General features: G+C 36.9%; 1 protein-coding gene across 1 annotated transcript in view; it reads left to right on the plus strand.

Moving 5' to 3' along the window:
* The window catches only part of MACROD2 (mono-ADP ribosylhydrolase 2), a 2147078-nt gene that overhangs the window by 1470202 nt on the left and 658615 nt on the right, over positions 1–18261 (plus strand). The window lies entirely within an intron of this gene.

Consider the following 18261-nt stretch of genomic DNA (forward strand, 5'->3'; position numbering starts at 1 on the left):
GACAAGGAGTGAGATGAAACTGTAGCTTCAAATTTATTAATTGACTAGAATGAGAACATTGTGTATTGAAGAGCAGTAGGGATGATTTTCAACTTTTAAAATTGTCGTTTACTAGATCTGTTCTCTTAGGCCACTCACTTATCTGTCTTGGTCCCAGTTTTCTCTGCTGCAAAATGAAAAAGTTAAACAGGGTTATCTTTAAGTTGTTTTCTAGTTTTAACTTTCCTAGGGATCTAATTCTTCCACTGAACCAGTAATTGTCTTTATCATTTAATCCTGAAGATGAGTTACTACACAAATGTTGTTGTGCTCAGTTCATAGATGATGAGATTATTATAAAGAACACTGAATACTCAAGTGAGAATACTAATGGCAAGGAAGTCAAATCTTCAACCGAGAAAATCAGTAAATCACTAGATTTGTCAAGGGTCTCATATGTATAAGGAGCTGAGATATGAACTAAAAGGATCTATATTAATTTAACTGTAATCAATTAAACAAAACTCATTGTAAACTCTTTGAAGGCAGAAAATGTGTCTTATGGAAATTTTGCATTTCTCTCAGTACTTAACAAAATGTTCTTCTCACAAATATTTATTTTAAAAATGCTTATTGATTTAAAAAAAAAAAGAATTGAGACCTATGTTAAAAGTTTTGGTTTAGGTGCTATGAGAGCTGCAGAGATAGTCTAGTATCTAGCCTAGTCCTAGTCCCCAAGGAAGTTACAGCCTAGTGATTTAGATAAGATGTTCAAGAAATAACAAATTAGAATGAGTGAAGTACTACAGTAGTCTAATGCTTTGATATGGGATCTCATCAATTGTGATCATAGTAGATTATAATCTATCATGGCTTCTTATGCTATATGAAATCAATCCATGTTCTCTCACACTTACAATGTAGAGCTATGGAAGCTCTACCTAGTGGACTGAAGGAATATACATGTGTGTATGTATATACATACATATACATATATTATGTAAGTATATATGTGTATGTATACATTTTGTCTATGAATAAAACACTAAATTTGTCCTTCACTGAAAATTCATGACTGTTCTACCTCATTTCTCTATCATGCATTGTTGAATGATATGATTTGTATTCTGCCTCTTACATGTAAATCATCATTGGTAACATGGTGTCCATTTCTGCCTATCATCCATTTCCCATTGTCCTTCTGGTTAGTCAATCCACCAGTAGATATTTATAAAGCACCTACTATACACCAAGCACAGCATTCTGTTCTGGGAATACAAAATTAGAAATTAAACAGTTCTCGCTCTTAAAGAGCTTACGTCAGAGAATGCCACAGACACGAATATGTACAAAATAAATACAAGGTAATTTCAAGAAGGAAGAAAAATTATCTCCAGATAAAAGTAAAAGTCTCAAAAAAGGAGTATCTTTTTTCAGACAGTGTCATATTCCATATATTCTATAAGCATCATCTAAAATATTGCCAAAAATATGGCAGATTTTTGTTTTTTTATGTGTCAAGGAGTAGCTGGGCATCACTGGAAGATTTGTCTCCCAAATATAATTTAGTCTATACTACTTTTTCTATTTATTTCCAAGCTTGGTTCATTGGCTATCACGCTGTCCTCCAGGATATCTCTATGGAAAGAGTAATTCAATGGGTTGGCCATTCATCTATAAGTCATAGTTTGGGCAAACGTCATTCTTCATTCATTTTTTTCCTCAATTAAAAATTTTCTTCAATAAAAAATTGACCTCAAAGGTTCAACTCCTCTGAATAGTTGTGGATCTCACTAAGGAGATTCTATAACATTTGGGGATTGGTTGAATCGATATATAGCACTTTTAGTGATGAATGTGTTTTCTATTCCAGTGCCCCCACAAAGTAAAGAGACAAATGTGTTACAGTGGATCTTGTCACTTACAGACACTATGGAGTATAAACAGACCCACAGTGGTATACTAAGCACTTCACAACTCTCATGTACGTGTGTGCGACATCTTCCTCTTCTTTAGGTTTGATTTGCTCCCCTACCTGAATTAGACACCAGCACATCCAAGTTCCCAGAGATAGATTGCCAGCACACAATTACATTAAAACTCTTTCAGAGTACTAGAGGTGACTCATATCGAGGGGACATACATTTCCTTTATTCACTCCTCTACATATGTACCCTCTGTTCAATAGAGTTTCTTTATTTTTCAGTATTTTCTATCAGTGGCTTAAATGAGACCCTTCTGACTCTCAAAGACTCAACTTTTATCTAAAAAAGTCAGAATTACCCAAGTTTCTCCCATCAGATTGAAAATCCTTTGAGAATCATACCTCATTCTCCAAATGTTTATATGATTTCTCATTTTATTAGTTTTTTCCCTCTTTAGTAATAAAACTTGTATATGAAAATTAGCTGAGATGCTATCATGTTTTGCAACCGTGTGAAGTTCTAAGCACAGTAGTCTCTGTCTTTCACACCTTTGACAGTATTTCTTCACACTCAAATTTTTCTAATTTTTAATAACTAAAAGTTTTTTTCTTTCTTCTTATAACATGAGATTCTTCCTATAAAAATGGGACATCACTTCAAATTGTTGATAAAGAGATCTGATTCCTCAAATGTATAGCCCATACCTTTTTCTCTCTAAAACTATCCAAAATCCTATTTAAGAGTTATTTCTTCATAAACATTTTAGCAATATACATTAAAATGAATCATTTTCAACTCCTATCAGACATTAAATATTTATTTATAATGCTATTTTACAATGAATACAAATATCTTTCTATATACAAAAACACTTTTTCATCATTCATTTTGTCTTATGAAAAGGGCCTTAGAGACATAGTATGCTTTATAAGCACAATGTCATTTCCAAAAGTAAAACACCTAGAAGACTTTACTTTATATCTGATATAGGGGATCCTTCTTGCATTTGGACTCTGTTCAGAACCTTGGTGAAAGTTTGGTAGGCAGTGCTGGCTCTTCCAGATAGAGAGAATAGTATCGACCAAGGTAAAGAGGCTGAAAAGTAATAGAGGACAGGCAGAAATGGGGGAGGAAGGAGCATGGATTCCTAGAAAAAGTGTTTTAATTTTAGTCAGAAGACTTTGGTTTTAGTTCTTTTGCTTTCTGTCCTTGTGACTTGGACCAAGCCATTTGACCTCTTAAATTCGAATGGGGAAGGCAATACAACTTTATTTTCACTAACTCTAAATTCAGCTGTCCAGTAAGCATTTAGTAAGTGCTCATGATGTATTAGGCATTATATTGTATTGGAGATATGATCAATAAAAAGATAGTTCTTGCCTTCAAGGAGCTTACAGTCTAATTTGGGAGACAACAAATGAAAGAAGGAAGGAAAGCAGATGTGTATATGTGGGGGGGGGGGGGCACCAGAGTGTAACTAACAGGGCATCTTGTTCCGTGGAGTTGAAATTAGGCAGGGAAGCAAATGTAAAGTGCAGTGATAAGAGGGTCCATTTGCTCCCCTCTATAAAATGAGGAATTGGGAATAGTTTGGTACTCTGCTCTCCTGCCCACCAGGAAATATAAACTTTGGTCTATATAGTCTGGACTCTGAGAGGGAGGCCTTTTCTTTTTGCTTAGAACAAGGTGATCTCCCTATTAGTCCCTCCTACTATGCTGCCTAACTGTACCCCCTACCCTTTATGAGTCTTGCATTCTTGTATTTCCATCTCTAGCACTTGGCAGAGTGGCTAGCACTAGTTAAGTGCTAAATAAATTTTCTGTCTATCCATCCCTCTGTCTCTGTCTCTCTCTGTGTCTCTCTCTGTCTGTCTCTGTCTCTGTCTCTCTGTCTGGTTCTTTCTGTGTTCTCTCTCTCTCTCTCTCTCTCTCTCTCTCTCTCTCTCTCTCTCTCTCTCTCTCTCTCTCTCTCTCTCTCTCTCTCTCTTTCTCTCTCTCTCTCTCTCTCTGTCTCTCTCATCCTCTGATCTTTTGTGATACCTATCAGTCTTCCCCTTCCCAGTGTAGAAATCTCTAGTTCCTTCAAGTCATCCTTAATTCTAGAAGGACAAAAATACTTCAAAAAACCTAATTGAGCCAACTGATTCAGTGCATGCTTTTGTGTTGTTGTCTTATTCATAAGACCAAGAAATTAGTGGGAGGATTAACATTTTTATTTCAAAGTAAAATTATAAAATTCTTTCATCAGTTGATGCAACTGGTCCCTTTAATGTTAGACATGATTTCAAGACCTTGGCTACTGTCCTCTGTATGCTCTCTAATTTATCAATATCATTTCTAAAGTGAGGGTCAAATAACTAAATATATACATGTATATATGTATGTGTATATAATGTGTGTATATGTATACAACATGTGTGTATTTATGTATATATGTATGTATTCTAGGTGTGGTCTAACTTAGATGAACTGCAATGGAATATCACAGTTCCTGATGCTAGCTTCTTGAACTAAGATTACATTAGCTTTCTTGGTTATCATAACACACTGTTAAATTATATTGTTTTATTATCTATAAAATGAGAAATCTGTGCCAGATAATATCTAAAGTTCCTCACAACTTTAATCTATATGAAAAAGAGAAGTAGCATAAAAGGCTAGGTTAAGGCCTTCTCATGGAACTTCCTTAATGCCAGGCTGAGGAGTTGGGTTGTTCTGTTGAAAATGACTCTCCATATGTACTTTGGACATAATGGAGAATAGAACTAATGAAATAGGTTGTTGTTGTTGAGTGTCTTTTGTTGGAAGGCTCTTGCAGTAGCTATAGGATTATAGAATTCTAGATCTATGGCTGGAAAGGACCTCAGAAGCTATATAGTTCAAGACCTTCATTTTTCAGATGAAAAAATTAAGGCCCAGAGAGGTTAAGTGACTTGCACTAGTAAAATAGAACCCTGGAAATGGCCAGGAGAGAATGTATCTAAGAGACATTTAGAGGTGAAAAGAATAGTACTTATCAGTTGAAAGAGTGTAAGGGACAAAGCAGGGGGTGGCGTTAAAAGGATGCTGAAATATTGGTAACAGGCAAGATTGTACTGCCATTAAAATAACGAGAAGTTAATAGAAACAAGAAGTGAGACCCTTACTAGGAATGATAAAATAATGGCTTCAGTTTCCAACATATTAAGTTTGAGGTGCTGATGAGATAGACAGGGAAGTTGTCAGAGAGGCAGTTGGAAATGTTGATCTGCAGCTTGAAAGAAAAAGTGGGGCTTGAGATAGAAATTTGGGACTCCTCTGCATAGAGGTGAGAATGGATGAGGTTGACACTGAAGAGAGATTCAATCTTTAATTTTATCATTTATTAGCTTCACATTTGATGTGCGTACCGTTTTGACCTTGGGCTGGATCCTCCATGCCCTCTGTTAGTCCCAAAAGTTAGACCATGGACTTGGATACTTGCCTGTGAAATTTTGCAGAGTAATTGAATCAAAGAAATGGCCAAATATCCTAATTTCCCACAATTCCAACTTTTCTATCTACTGGAATTAATCTCCATTCTTCTACAACTCATTTCCTATTTATCTTAGGTTCTTAGAATATGCTACTGGTTTGGCCTTGACTATTCCTTTACATCTACTGGGCCCAGGCTTGCACAAAACTACTTCTCCAAGCTAATTGTAATCACTCCTGCTGCCTCTAGTTGTGTCCTTAATCAACTGCATCTTTAGTGCTACACTTTCAGCAAGATAGGACGCTATTCCCTTATTTAGGGGAAAAGACAAATCAGCAAAGGAAACACAGGATTCTCACCAGGAATGCGCAGAGTAGATAAGAAGAGTGAAGAGTTGTGGGAGACAAGGAATGAAGACGTTTGTAAAAGAGGATGACCACATGTCAATCATTGAAGAGATATCAAGGAAGATAAGAATTTAGAAAAGGTCAGCTTTAGGCACTGTTGGTATCTTGAGTTAAACGAAAGCCAGCAGGGCTGAGAGTATCATTATAAACAACCACCAGAAGGCAGCTAAGGTGGATATAAATACATGCCAAATAGTGAAAATGTCTGAAGGCAGTCACCAGGTCTCATGCGGTTGGTTCTTGGCAACCTTTGACTGCCAAGGTTCTACCATTTCTGACACAGGCATACCAGAAAGAATAGGAAAGAGCTAAGATTTAGATTCATGATCATACAGATTCTTTGGTAGGCTGTATGCCCAAGACCTAGATCATAAAACAAAGTTCAGTGCATATGGTTCCATGGAGATACACAGAGAATGTCACCCAGAAATAATAGGTACTAATTACAATATTGATTAACCACAAAATAATTTCATCTGATTTATTCTTTCTCTGTTTCCTCAATAGATAGACATTAGAGAAGGCCATTCTACAATACCAACCTAGAAGCTCTAGTAATTCTTGCTTTTGATTTGGTACTTACAGAGAGTCCCTGAACAAGAGGATCTGGCACAGTCCTAGGACTTTCCCCCACACCTACTATTTTTTCCATCCATCCCACCAACTTCTCAGGCTTTCTTAGTATAGTAAAACATTCCAGACAAAGGGTTCTGAACTAGCTTAATTTCATCTAGTCAAATGGCAGCACATGCACTATATGGGGGGTTAGCAGGAGAGGGGGAGAGCTAACATTGCCTCATAATACACACTAATAATCGCCAGAAGTAGACAAAAGCACAATGTCAAAGGCCACTGAACTCAGTAATCTCAACCCTTTGGTTGTATTCCACATATTTTCTTGTGGAATGGGAAGTCCATTAACCCCTCCTAGATCTATCTCAGATGAACTCCTGTCTAGCCATACCTCATCTGTCTTGTTTTTCTGAGGTCAGTTTGGTGGACATAAGCATAAAACTATATATTTATTAAATTTCATCTTACTGAATTCAACCCCATTTTCTATAACTTTTTGGATCCTGACATAGTCAGTTAGTATATTAGCTATCCCATAGCATCATGTCATCTATAAATTTGCTAAGGATGCCAACTTTAGTTTTATCAAAATTATTGATAAAACTGTTATTTAAAAAAAAGCAGAGCCAAGGACAGATCTCTGATGTGCTCCACTGACAACCTCCTTCTAAGTAGATATAGAACCATTTGCTATTTAAATTTGATTATTAAAATAGTTCTGAATCCATCCAAGTCTGTCCAACATCTTTCTCTATTCTCATCAGGAAAATAGCAGGAGATAAGTTTTACAGCTAGTCCCTTCTTCTTTGTTCTAATCTCATTATTTCAGGATCATTCAAGCCGTCCCAGGTTACAGTTTGCTAAGTATATGCTGACTACAACCTGTTCCCAATCAGGACAGACTCATGCTCCTTAGTCATAGAAACTCAGTCAATAAGTATTTATTAAGTACCTACTAAATGCTGTCACTGTGCTAAGTCACCATTCCAGCTACCAAAAAGTCCTGGCAGGCTAAGATTAAGTCTCTTCTGCACTCTACCTCTGGGAAGAAATTGATGCCCATTTTTACAGATAAACTTTTAATTCAGGTTTAACTATCCCCTCTCACCATCCTCCTTGGTGTATCATGCAATTTAATTTTAGCCAGAAAAAAAAGCTAAAGGAACCTCATTCCTGTCTTTACTATGCATATTCAGCATCAACAAAGTGCTTTCCCTGCTGTGTTTGACCAGTCAGAGATTGTAATTTCCCCATATAAAATGAGTCTGGCAGAACGTATTTTTTTCTTTTTGATTATTTACTTAATAAACAGAAAAGTTGAACATTTCAATTTTAAAAAGGGGGTACGGTTGTATATAAATCTATGAACATCTGTTACTCATCTATTTATGTATAGATTTTTTTTTTGCCACCACTACATACGGCTTGTGAGTTTTTTTAATATTTAAAATTTAACATGGTAAATCCAGCACTGCTCCATTTGTGTGTATTGCCCCACGAACATTCTTCTCTTTTAAATATTTTCAGTGATTTATTGGTGCTCTTAAGTTGTTTTTTTAATTTCTTTTAGTCTCATTATCACTTCCACAATACCTTTCCCACTTTTCCCACCCCTCAGTAACAAAATCCATCCCTTATAATTAATAAGTATAGTCACACACATCCATATACTAGCCACTTATGAAAATGAACTTGAGTCCTTCACCTCTCTACCAAGAAGCGGGAAACATGGATCATTGTCAATTTTTAATAGTTATCATTGTTCTTTATGTCAATCTGTGTTCTTAAATCTTTCTCATTTGCACAGAAGTATAATCTTTTCTTCTGTTTCTGGTCACTTCATGCTGCATCAATTCATACAAATCTTCCTAATTTTTTCTGAATGTATCCCTTTCATTATTTTTATAGCACAATAGTATTCCACTACATTTGTGTAACACATTTTGTTCAGTCATCTCTCATATACATAAACTTTGTTTCCAGTTTATTTGGTTTTTTGTTACAGTGAAAAGTGCTGCTATAAGTATTTTTTGTTCAGATGAATCCTTTCCTTTTGTCTTGGACCTTTTTGGGCTAAATACCTAGTACTGATATTGATGAACCAAAGGATATGTAAGTTTTAGTGACTTTTTGACTAATTACAAATTACTTTAAAGAATGTGTGGATCACTTTACCATACTGTACCATACTACCTTAATGTACCTGTCCTCCAACAGTTGCTTTTGACTTGTTCTTGACAAAGTTATACTGGTTTCTTGTAATTACTTTATTTTTTAGGTCTTTACTAGCCATTGTTGTTCAGACATTTTCAGTCATGTCTGACTCTTTGAGACCCCATTTAGGGTTTTCTTGGCAAAGATACTCTACTGGTTTGCCATTTTCTTATCCAGATCATTTTACAGATGAGGAAACTATGGCAAACAGGGGTTAAGTGACTTGTCCAGGATGGGAGAAATATTGTTAACATAATGATAGAAAATTGTTAATACAATAACGTAATATTACCTAATAATGTAATATTATCTGCCACTTCTTTAAAGTCACAAAGCTAGTAAGTGTCTGAGACATCTGAACTCAGGAAGATGAGTTTTCCTGACTTCACATCTGATCCTCTAGTCACCGTGCCATCAAGTTGCTCCTTAATAACCATATTTCAAATAATATACTCTACAATTTTCCCAGAAATTAAGATAGTCAAGATAGCTAGTCTATAGTGTATGGAATCTTTCATGTTTTAAATATCAGGATGTTGTCCTTATCCAGTCCTGTGATACCTTATCTGTTCTACAGTACTTCTATCCTTTATACACATGCACACATGCATGATTTACATATGTGTGTGTATTCTTTTTCAGTTGTAGTTTCAGAGAAAAAAAACACTTTTGTTGTCTGTAGCTTTTCCTATCCTACAATATAATTTTTGAGCAGTTGCATATGTACCTGACACTAAACTCATGCTTTTCTATTGATCTCTGTTATGTTCTCTTTTCTTACCTCCAAATTTCTGAACTTATCTTTAAAAAATTTATGTTGATCAGTAAATTCTCAGTACAGCCATGCTGGCTTCTTCAGACAAGGCTCATCTCTCCCCCTGGGTAGCATTTCCTACTGTGTCTTCAGAATTTCATTCTTGAGAGTTTCACTTTTCTCCTCAAATGATTTTCACTGTAGAATTTTAGTCCATGGGAGCCTACCTATCCTTCTTCTGACTCTTTTGAAATCTGTTGTTCCAAAATCCAGGGATTATGTGAAACTATACCAGGCTTTCCTCTCTTTTCTATCACAAACTGTAAGAGGAAATAGTTTCTTTTTTTCCCTGAGACTACCCATCATCTCCATCCCAACAACCTCTTTAGCTTTGTTGGTGAGAATCAGAACCAAGGCAGAATTTTCCTTTGTTAGTTCCTCCACTTTTTGAAGAAGGGAATTTTCATTAAAGCAAGTTAAAAAGTTGTCCGCTACTTGATTTTGTCAGAGAACTTTAATAAATGTCTGTATCATTGCAGTGCATCATTACTACGGCATGTCCATAATCTATTTCTTCTTTCTGACCAGATGAGCTGTAGTATTCTTTAATGATAAAATCGCTTTTGTTTGTCCCAAATACTTGCTACCTTATTTTAAGGAAAAAATAGAATTCTATTTCTTCCTTAGCCCTCTTTTTAACTCTTCTGTTTCTTTTGAATGCGGCATGTTCATTTCAGGCTTAGGTTTCTTACCACTGTATTTCAGAGACCCCTGTGAGGTCAGATTTGCTGTCTTGATCCCTAACACACTTCTAGCTCATCTTCCTTATTGCCTAAACTTTGGACATTTGAATATTGACACTTTGCATGATAAGTTTTACTATTGGCTCTTTGTGGGGAATTTTTGCCATAGATAAACTTCTGATTGTCCAACAGTGATCATTCTTACATTCTATCTCATCTTTATAGTATCTTAGCTGGTGAATACATTTTGGAATTTCTCACCCTTTTCTATTTTCTTTAGTTTAAAGCTATTTTGATTAGATTTTTAAAACAATAAGCAAATATATTTCTATTAGTTTTTATTGAGTACACACTTTATTCCTCACCAGTAGCTTATAATTCTTGGTTTTAAGTTATGATTCAAAAATCCAGCTCTCATTCATAGATAGTCTTTTTAACCAGTTATTCACTTCTAAAATAATCTTTTCTTTGAGTATTTCTTGTTTTCCCTGCATAACAAAGAGAGAAACTATGACTTCAGTTTCTTGTCCATGACTTTTTAATCTTTAGCAATGCTTTCTAGGTTCCCTCTGACAATAGCATTTATGCCCATATGAGTTGCCAAAAGCGGGTAGAAGTCATTCATTTGAAATGATTTGAGAGGTTGTCTGTTATGTCTTGGGTAAATGTCCCAAGAATACAGTGAACATCATTAGTATTATGACTTCAACAGAGAGCTGTCTCCACTCTCCTGCATAAGAAATCACCCACCACACTTCTTTTCGTCCTCCAAACCTTACAGGATGACCTCCCAATATGGCAGCATTTGTAGAACTGTATCATTAGTATTTGGAGGATAAATGGCTGTTTCTTCTTTAGAATTTCTAGTGTTTCCTGCCCCCCTTCAGAAGGAGCCTCAAATTCATTTCTTAGAGCTAAGTATGCTTTGGTCTTCCTTTCATTCTTTTTCTGGGTGACCTTCTTCTTTCCACCCTTTTCATATAGGTCAGTGTTCCCCACTGACTTCTCAGATATGTTTTCTTTCTGCTCTTCACACTAATGGTCTCCTCATTTGAAAAGGAATACTTCATTGTACTTGAAAACCTGGAGTGGAAAGAGGTGCTGTTCCTCCAGCCCCTTTACTTTCTCTACTATAAAAGAGACATGCCTGAATTTTGTGCATAAGGTATAGTCACTTGGCTCTGCAGAAATACAAATATCCCATATTCAATGCAAATCACTCCGAAATTCTTCTTGCATTCCATTATTATTGATAGTTTATGTTCTCTTATAAGCCATTTATACCTTATTCCCTTTATAGATTTACATTCCTTACTTCTTTTATAGGTTTTCTCCCTTTGACTTCCTTTGCAGATTCATTAATTTTTTGCTTCCTTATTTTCTTCCCTTTCCTCCCTTTCTCTAAAGCACGGTTCTGTAACTGGATCAACTGGGACATACTAGTCCCATTTTATTATCAAGGTGCCCCATAGCATACCGACTCCAGGAACTTAGTGAAGAAAAATCTCCGAGATATAGCATCCTAACCCTTTAAACATATGCAGCATGAACTGTCTTTTTCTGCAATTAAACATGAAGGGGCTAAAAGTCTTTTTTTTTTCTTTTCTTTTTCTTCTTTTTTTTTCTTATTTAACTTTTAACATTTATTTTCACAAAATTTCGGGTTACAAATTTTCTCCCCTTTTATCCCCTCCCCCCCCAAACCCAAGCATTCTAATTGCCCCTGTGACCAATCTGCTCTCCCCTCTATCCTCCCTCCCTGCCCTTGTCTCCGTCTTCTCTTTTGTCCTGTAGGGCCAGATAGCTTTCTTGACCCCTTAACCTGTATTTCTTATTTCCCAGTGGTAAGAACATTACATTTGATCCTAACACTTTTAGTTCCAACATCTTTAGCTCCTTCCCTCTCCACCCCTTCCCTTTGGAAGACAAGCAATTCAATATAGGCCAAATCTGTGTAGTTTTGCAAATGATTTCCATACTAGTTGTATTGTATAGGACTAACTATATTTCCCTCCATCCTATCCTGTCCCCCATTACTTCTATTCTCTTATGATCCTTTCCCTCCCCATGAGTGTCGACCTTGGATTGCATTCTCCTCCCCATGCCCTCCCCTCCATCCTCCCCCCCACCCTGCTTGTGCCCCTGTCCCCCACTCTCCTGTATTATGAGATAGGTTTTCCTATCAAAATGAGTGTGCATTTTATTCTTTCCTTTGGTGGAATGTGATGAGAGTAGACCTCATGTTTTTCTCTTGCCTCCCCTCTTTATCCCTCCACTAATAAGTCTTTTGCTTGCCTCTTTTATGAGAGATAATTTGCCCCATTCAACTTCTCCCTTTCTCCTCCCAATATTTCTCTCTCACTGCTTGATTTCTTTTTTTTTTTTAAGATATGATCCCATCCTCTTCAATTCACTCTGTGCACTCTGTCTCTATGTATGTGTGCGTGTGTGCATGTGTGTGTATGTGTACTCCCACCCAGTACCCAGATACTGAAATGTTTCAAGAGTTACAAATATTGTCTTTCCATGTAGGAATGTAAACAGTTCAACTTTAGTAAGTCCCTTATGACTTCTCTTTGCTGTTCACCTTTTCATGGTTCTCTTCATTCTTGTGTTTGAAAGTCAAATTTTCTTTTCAGCTCTGGTCTTTTCATCAAGAAAATTCGAAAATCCTCTATTTCATTGAAAGACCATTTTTTCTCCTGAAGTATTATACTCAGTTTTGCTGGGTAGGTGATTCTTGGTTTTAGTCCTAGTTCCTTTGACTTCTGGAATATCCTATTCCATTCCCTTCGATCTCTTAATGTAGAGGGTGCCAGATCTTGTGCTATCCTGATTGTATTTCCACAATACTTGAATTGTTTCTTTCTAGCTGCTTGCAATATATTCTCTTTCACCTGGGAATTCTGGAATTTGGCCACAATGCTCCTAGGAGTTTCTCTTTTTGGATCTCTTTCATGCAGTGTTCTGTGGATTCCTTGAATATTTATTTTGCCTTCTGGTTCTAGAATCTCAGGGCAGTTTTCCTTGATAATTTCATGGAAGATTATGTCTAGGCTCTTCTTTTGATCATGCTTTTCAGGTAGTCCCAGAATTTTTACATTGTCTCTCCTGATTCTATTTTCCAGGTCAGTTGTTTTTCCAATAAGATATTTCACATTATCTTCCATTTTTCGAATCTTCACGCTATGTTCTGTGATATCTGTCTTTCTCATAAAGTCCTTAGCGTCCATCTGTGCCATTCCAGTTTTGAAAGATCTATTTTCTTCAGTGAGCTTTTGAATCTCCTTTTCCATTTGTCTAATTCTGCTTTTGAAAGCATTCTTCTCCTCATTGGCCTTTTGAACCTCTTTTGCCAATTGAGTTAGGCTAGTTTTCAAGGTGTTAATTTCTCCAACATTTTTTTGGTTCTCCTTTAGCAGGGATCTGATCTGCTTTTCATGCTTCTCTTTCATCCCTCTCATTTCTCTTCCCAGTTTTTCCTCCACCTCTCTAACTTGATTTTCAAAATTCTTTTTGAGCTCTTCCATGGCCTGAGCCCATTGGGTGGGCTGGGACACAGAATCCTTGATTTCTGTGTCTTTGCCTGATGGTAAGCATTGTTCTTCCTCGTCAGAAAGGAAGGGAGGAGGTGTCTTTTCTCCGAGAAAGTACCCTTCAATAGTTTTATTTCTTTTCCCTTTTCTGGGCATTCTACCCAGCCAGTGGCTTGACCTCTGAATATTCTCCTCACACCCACCTCACCTCCTGATCCTCCCAGCCAGCGTTTGGGGACTGAGATTCAAATGCTGCTTCCCACCTTAGGGCTTTTGGCGGGGGCAGGGCTGCTATTCAGTGTGAGAATTAAGTTCAGGTGGTCAGGGGCAGGGCTGCCTCTCAGGCTCTGTTCCCTCAGGGGGTTTATGCACAGACCTTCCACAATGGATCCAGGCTCCCGCCCGTTTGGGGAGCCCCTGTCTGTAGCCGCCTCTCAGCTTCTATCTCCCGGGGGGGCCCGAGCCATGGGGGCACCCCACTCCCCTCTCGACCCGCCAAAGAGACTCTCTCACTGACCCTCGTCACCTGTGGGTGGGGGGGCTTGTGCCGCCGCTGGAGATCCCGTCTCCGTAGCCCGCTCGGATCTTTTCCTCACGGTGTCGCGGCCGCTGCAGGGCTGCACTCAGCTCCCAGTCCTGCGCCCAGTCCGCAGCACGAAGGATCCCCCGCGAGAGGTTTGCAGGTCTCTCTGGAACAGAAATCTCCCTCGCTCCAATATTCCGTGGCCTCTGGGTGCAGAATTCACGGTGAGTTGGTCCCCTCTAGCCGTTCTGTGAGATGTGGGTTCGGAGCTATGTGTATGTGCGTCTTTCTACTCCGCCATCTTGGCTCCGCCTCCGGGGCTAAAAGTCAAGAACAAGAAGATGCCTCCTGGGTGGGGTATTGATACATTGGACCCTTGTCTCCTGGATGACACTCCCTTGCCCTTTTCCACAGAAGCATTCACTGCAGTAACATGAACCAGTGTCGCTCTTATGACTTCACTTGTTTTATCTTTTGTGAAACTGAGCCTTTAGCCAGAATTGTCAGAGCTACTACTCCAGTAATCCGTTACCTGTGAGGCCTCTCGAGCTCATTTCTCTCAAGTAATTTGATTCTCACGTGCTTTGGGGATTGCTTTTTTGGTTGGAAGGAGGTAGAAGGGAGGCAGCTGTAGAGGCTGACAAATGCAATTTTGAGAAAAAACAAAATTCCACCTGTCCTCATACCTTGATGTTGTGGGGGGTAGGGTTGAAGGAAGAAGTTTTTTTAAGAACTTAATGATTTCACCTCAACCCTTCTTCACGTAAGTTCAGAAACTCAATTTTTTTCGTCCCTTTGGTTTATAAACCAGACCTTTTGCTTTTTAATTTACCAAAGATAGAAATGATTATGTTATTTTGAAAAAAATACAATTCAATTAAAATTCAATTTGGAGCAAAGCAGATATAACTGCTAATATTTTAAAAATCATAATGAAAAATTCCTTCTTCTCTAGGGCATTCTAAAATGCCTCAGTGATAAATACCTTGTATGAAAGATGCTTTAAAAATGCCTGCTATTTTTATTGTATTTGTTCTTATTTATGTAGAGAGGAAAACAGCATCAAACATTTCTCATTAAAATAATCAAGAATGAGAGAAGACTTTAAAAAGTGGATATGCTCTGAATCTGCAGAGTTGAAGATAATTTGATTCCTCAAACTGCTTCCAAGCTATTTAGATATTTAGAGCAGTTGAGTACCAATTTGGTTGCTATGCTCACACTGAAGGTTGGTTAGTATGACAACAGCTTTCTAAATAATGTGCCAACTTATGGAGGGATTTATGATTTCATAAAATTGCTGGTATTTTATCACAACTTTGAGTCAGTGTCCTGCCAAAGAGAGGGGAAGTACAACTCTTTCAGGTGAATGTTGCTAGGGGAAAATTGTTCAGCTGAAAAGAAACCAACATTTGGTGCATAAACAATATGTGTTTTAGATAGGTCAAATTTGCCTATGCTTTGGTCTCCATGAGAGTTGTTTTTAACACAACTACTTTGAAAGATGCACAGAGTAAAAACAAAAGGGAAATGCAGTATTCCTAACATACTGAGGTGAGAAGTTGGAGAAGAGGAAGGACTGATAAATCAAATAATTGAGATTTATGTCATTTTGAATAACACTTAAAAATGAATATTTTAAAGTGACTGGCATGAATACACAGTAATAATAATAGTAGCTCCTGAGACTTCCAGGAAGATGACCAAATGAAAAGTTAATGTCTAAAGCCAACTCTCCTGCTATCTCAAAACAGTAGGAAATGCACTAAATGAAGAGAATAGAAATTAAAGGAAGGGGAAAAAGAAATGACTTCAGTATTATGGGGGTTGTTGAAATAGCGAAAGTGCATGCTATGGATATACTTTTCTGCTCTGAACACCACTATGCAAGCATCCTTTTCCCCCATACTCCAAAGGTATGGGCTTTGAAAAGTGATTGCTGGAAAGGGAAGAAGTATGGAAATAACAGCTTTAGGGCTGTACTACCTCAAAGGGGCTTGGCTAGCTACCCTAATAACTATCACTGCTACATGCTCTTCCACATTCTGAAGTCTGCCCCCTACCTACTAAGTGAATCTCCCTTGCTTTCCCCTTTTTAGAGGTTCCACATGAAGTCTGTAACAGCTTCAGAGTCAGAAGACTGCTTAGACAGCAGATAGGACACCCCATCATCAAGGGCTTTCATAATCATCTCTGCTCCTCAACAAGGAGAATTCTAAGAATTAAGCCTCCTCAGGGGAAAAAGTATTTTAAAAAGGATACTAAACTTTGCTTCCCAGTTTCATAGTCAATTAATACTGCCTAAAGGACTTAGGACTCAAGAAGAGGTCATAGTAATAGCAAGGTTTTAACTGGAAGTTGAGAATTCTTGGAAAAAGGAAGAGGATGAAGATAATCTGTCTTCTTGATCCGGTTAGAAGTAGAGGACAGAAATGGCATATTAGAAGATATGCTGGCCAATAGGCATTATTCTTCTTTCCATCTCCCACAGCTTTTCTGTTGTGGGACCTTTGCAGTTGGATATTGTGGATGACAGTGATCTCAGACCAGGAGTCAGGAACCAAGTAGAGAACTACTGAGAACTGAATGAGGCATTTGGTGCTGTACATATCATGACCATGGCAATTTCCTTTTTCACAACTCTGTTCCAGAAAGAATAGCAATCCAAAAACTATCCATGTTATGTCTCTTCTTTCTTCCAAAGTATTAGAGTTCCAAAAGAAAAGTAATCTGGTTAACATTTTTATTAGTGACTTAGATAAAGACATAGATGGCAAACTCATCAACTTTACAAATAATGCAGTGCTGAGAGGGATAGCTAACGTACTAGAGAACAGTAATAAGCCAAATGGAACTTAATTTAGGTAGAATTGTCATTTTTATTGTATTACCTTGGCCTGCCCACAAGCAACTGATGTTTTTCTACTTACTTAGATCTAACTTTATTTGTGTGAAAAGTGTTTTGTAATTGTGTTCATATAGTTCCTGGGTTTGTTTTAACAGGTAGACTCCCATATATTTTATGATATCTGCCATAGCTTTAAATGGGATTTCTCTTTCTATCTTTTGCTGTTGGGCTTTATTAGTAATATATGGAAATATAGATGATTTATTTGAGTTTATTTTGTAACTTGCAACTTTCCCAAAGTTGTTTATTATTTCAAGTAGTTTTTTACTTGATTCTCTAGGAGTCTCTAAGTATATCATCATATCATGTGCAAAGAAAAATTTTTAGAAAGTAAAAAAAATGGTGCTTCAGTCTGTATTCAGACACCATCACTTCTTTCTCTAGGAATGGATAGCATTTTTCATCATAAGTCCTTCAAAGTTGTCTTGGACCATTATATTGCTGAGAATAGCTAAGTCATTCACAGTTGATCATCTTAAAATATTGCTGTTACTTAGTATACAGTACATTTCACTTTGCATAAGCTCATGTAAATTTTTACAGGCTTTTCTGAGAATACTCTGCTCATCATTTCTTACAGCACACCATTTCTTATAGCATATGTATATATATATATATATATATATATATATATATATATATATATATATATATATATATATATATATATATATATATATATATATATATATATATATATATATATATTTTCTTGTATCACGTTTCTTATAGTATTCCATCATAGTCACATAAAACAGTTTGTTCAGCCATTCCCCAGTTGATGGGCATCCCCTCAATTTCCAATACTTTGCCAACAGAAAAGAGCTCCTATAAATATTTTTTACACTTAGGTCCTTTTCCTTTTTATTTTTAATCTCTTTTTGGAATAAAGACCTTGTAATAGTATTACTAGATCAAAGGGTATGCATGGTTTTATAGTACTTTGGACATAATTCCAAATTTCTCTACAGAATAGTTGAATCAGTACACAGTTCCATTAACAGTGCAATCATGTGTCATTTTTCCCACATCCACTCCAACATTTGTTATTTTACTTCTCTATCCTATTAGCCAATATAATAGGGATAAGGTAGTGCCTCAGAATTGGTTTAATTTGCATTTCTCCAATCAATAGTGAGACAGAGCATTTTTTTTTTAATATGGCTACTGAGAGTTTTGATTACCTCATCTGAAAATTGTTCACATCTTTTTGATCATTTATCATTTGAGGAATGGCTCTTATTT

This window comes from Notamacropus eugenii, chromosome 1, assembly GCF_028372415.1.
Source record: "Notamacropus eugenii isolate mMacEug1 chromosome 1, mMacEug1.pri_v2, whole genome shotgun sequence".
NCBI classification, from domain to species: domain Eukaryota; kingdom Metazoa; phylum Chordata; class Mammalia; order Diprotodontia; family Macropodidae; genus Notamacropus; species Notamacropus eugenii.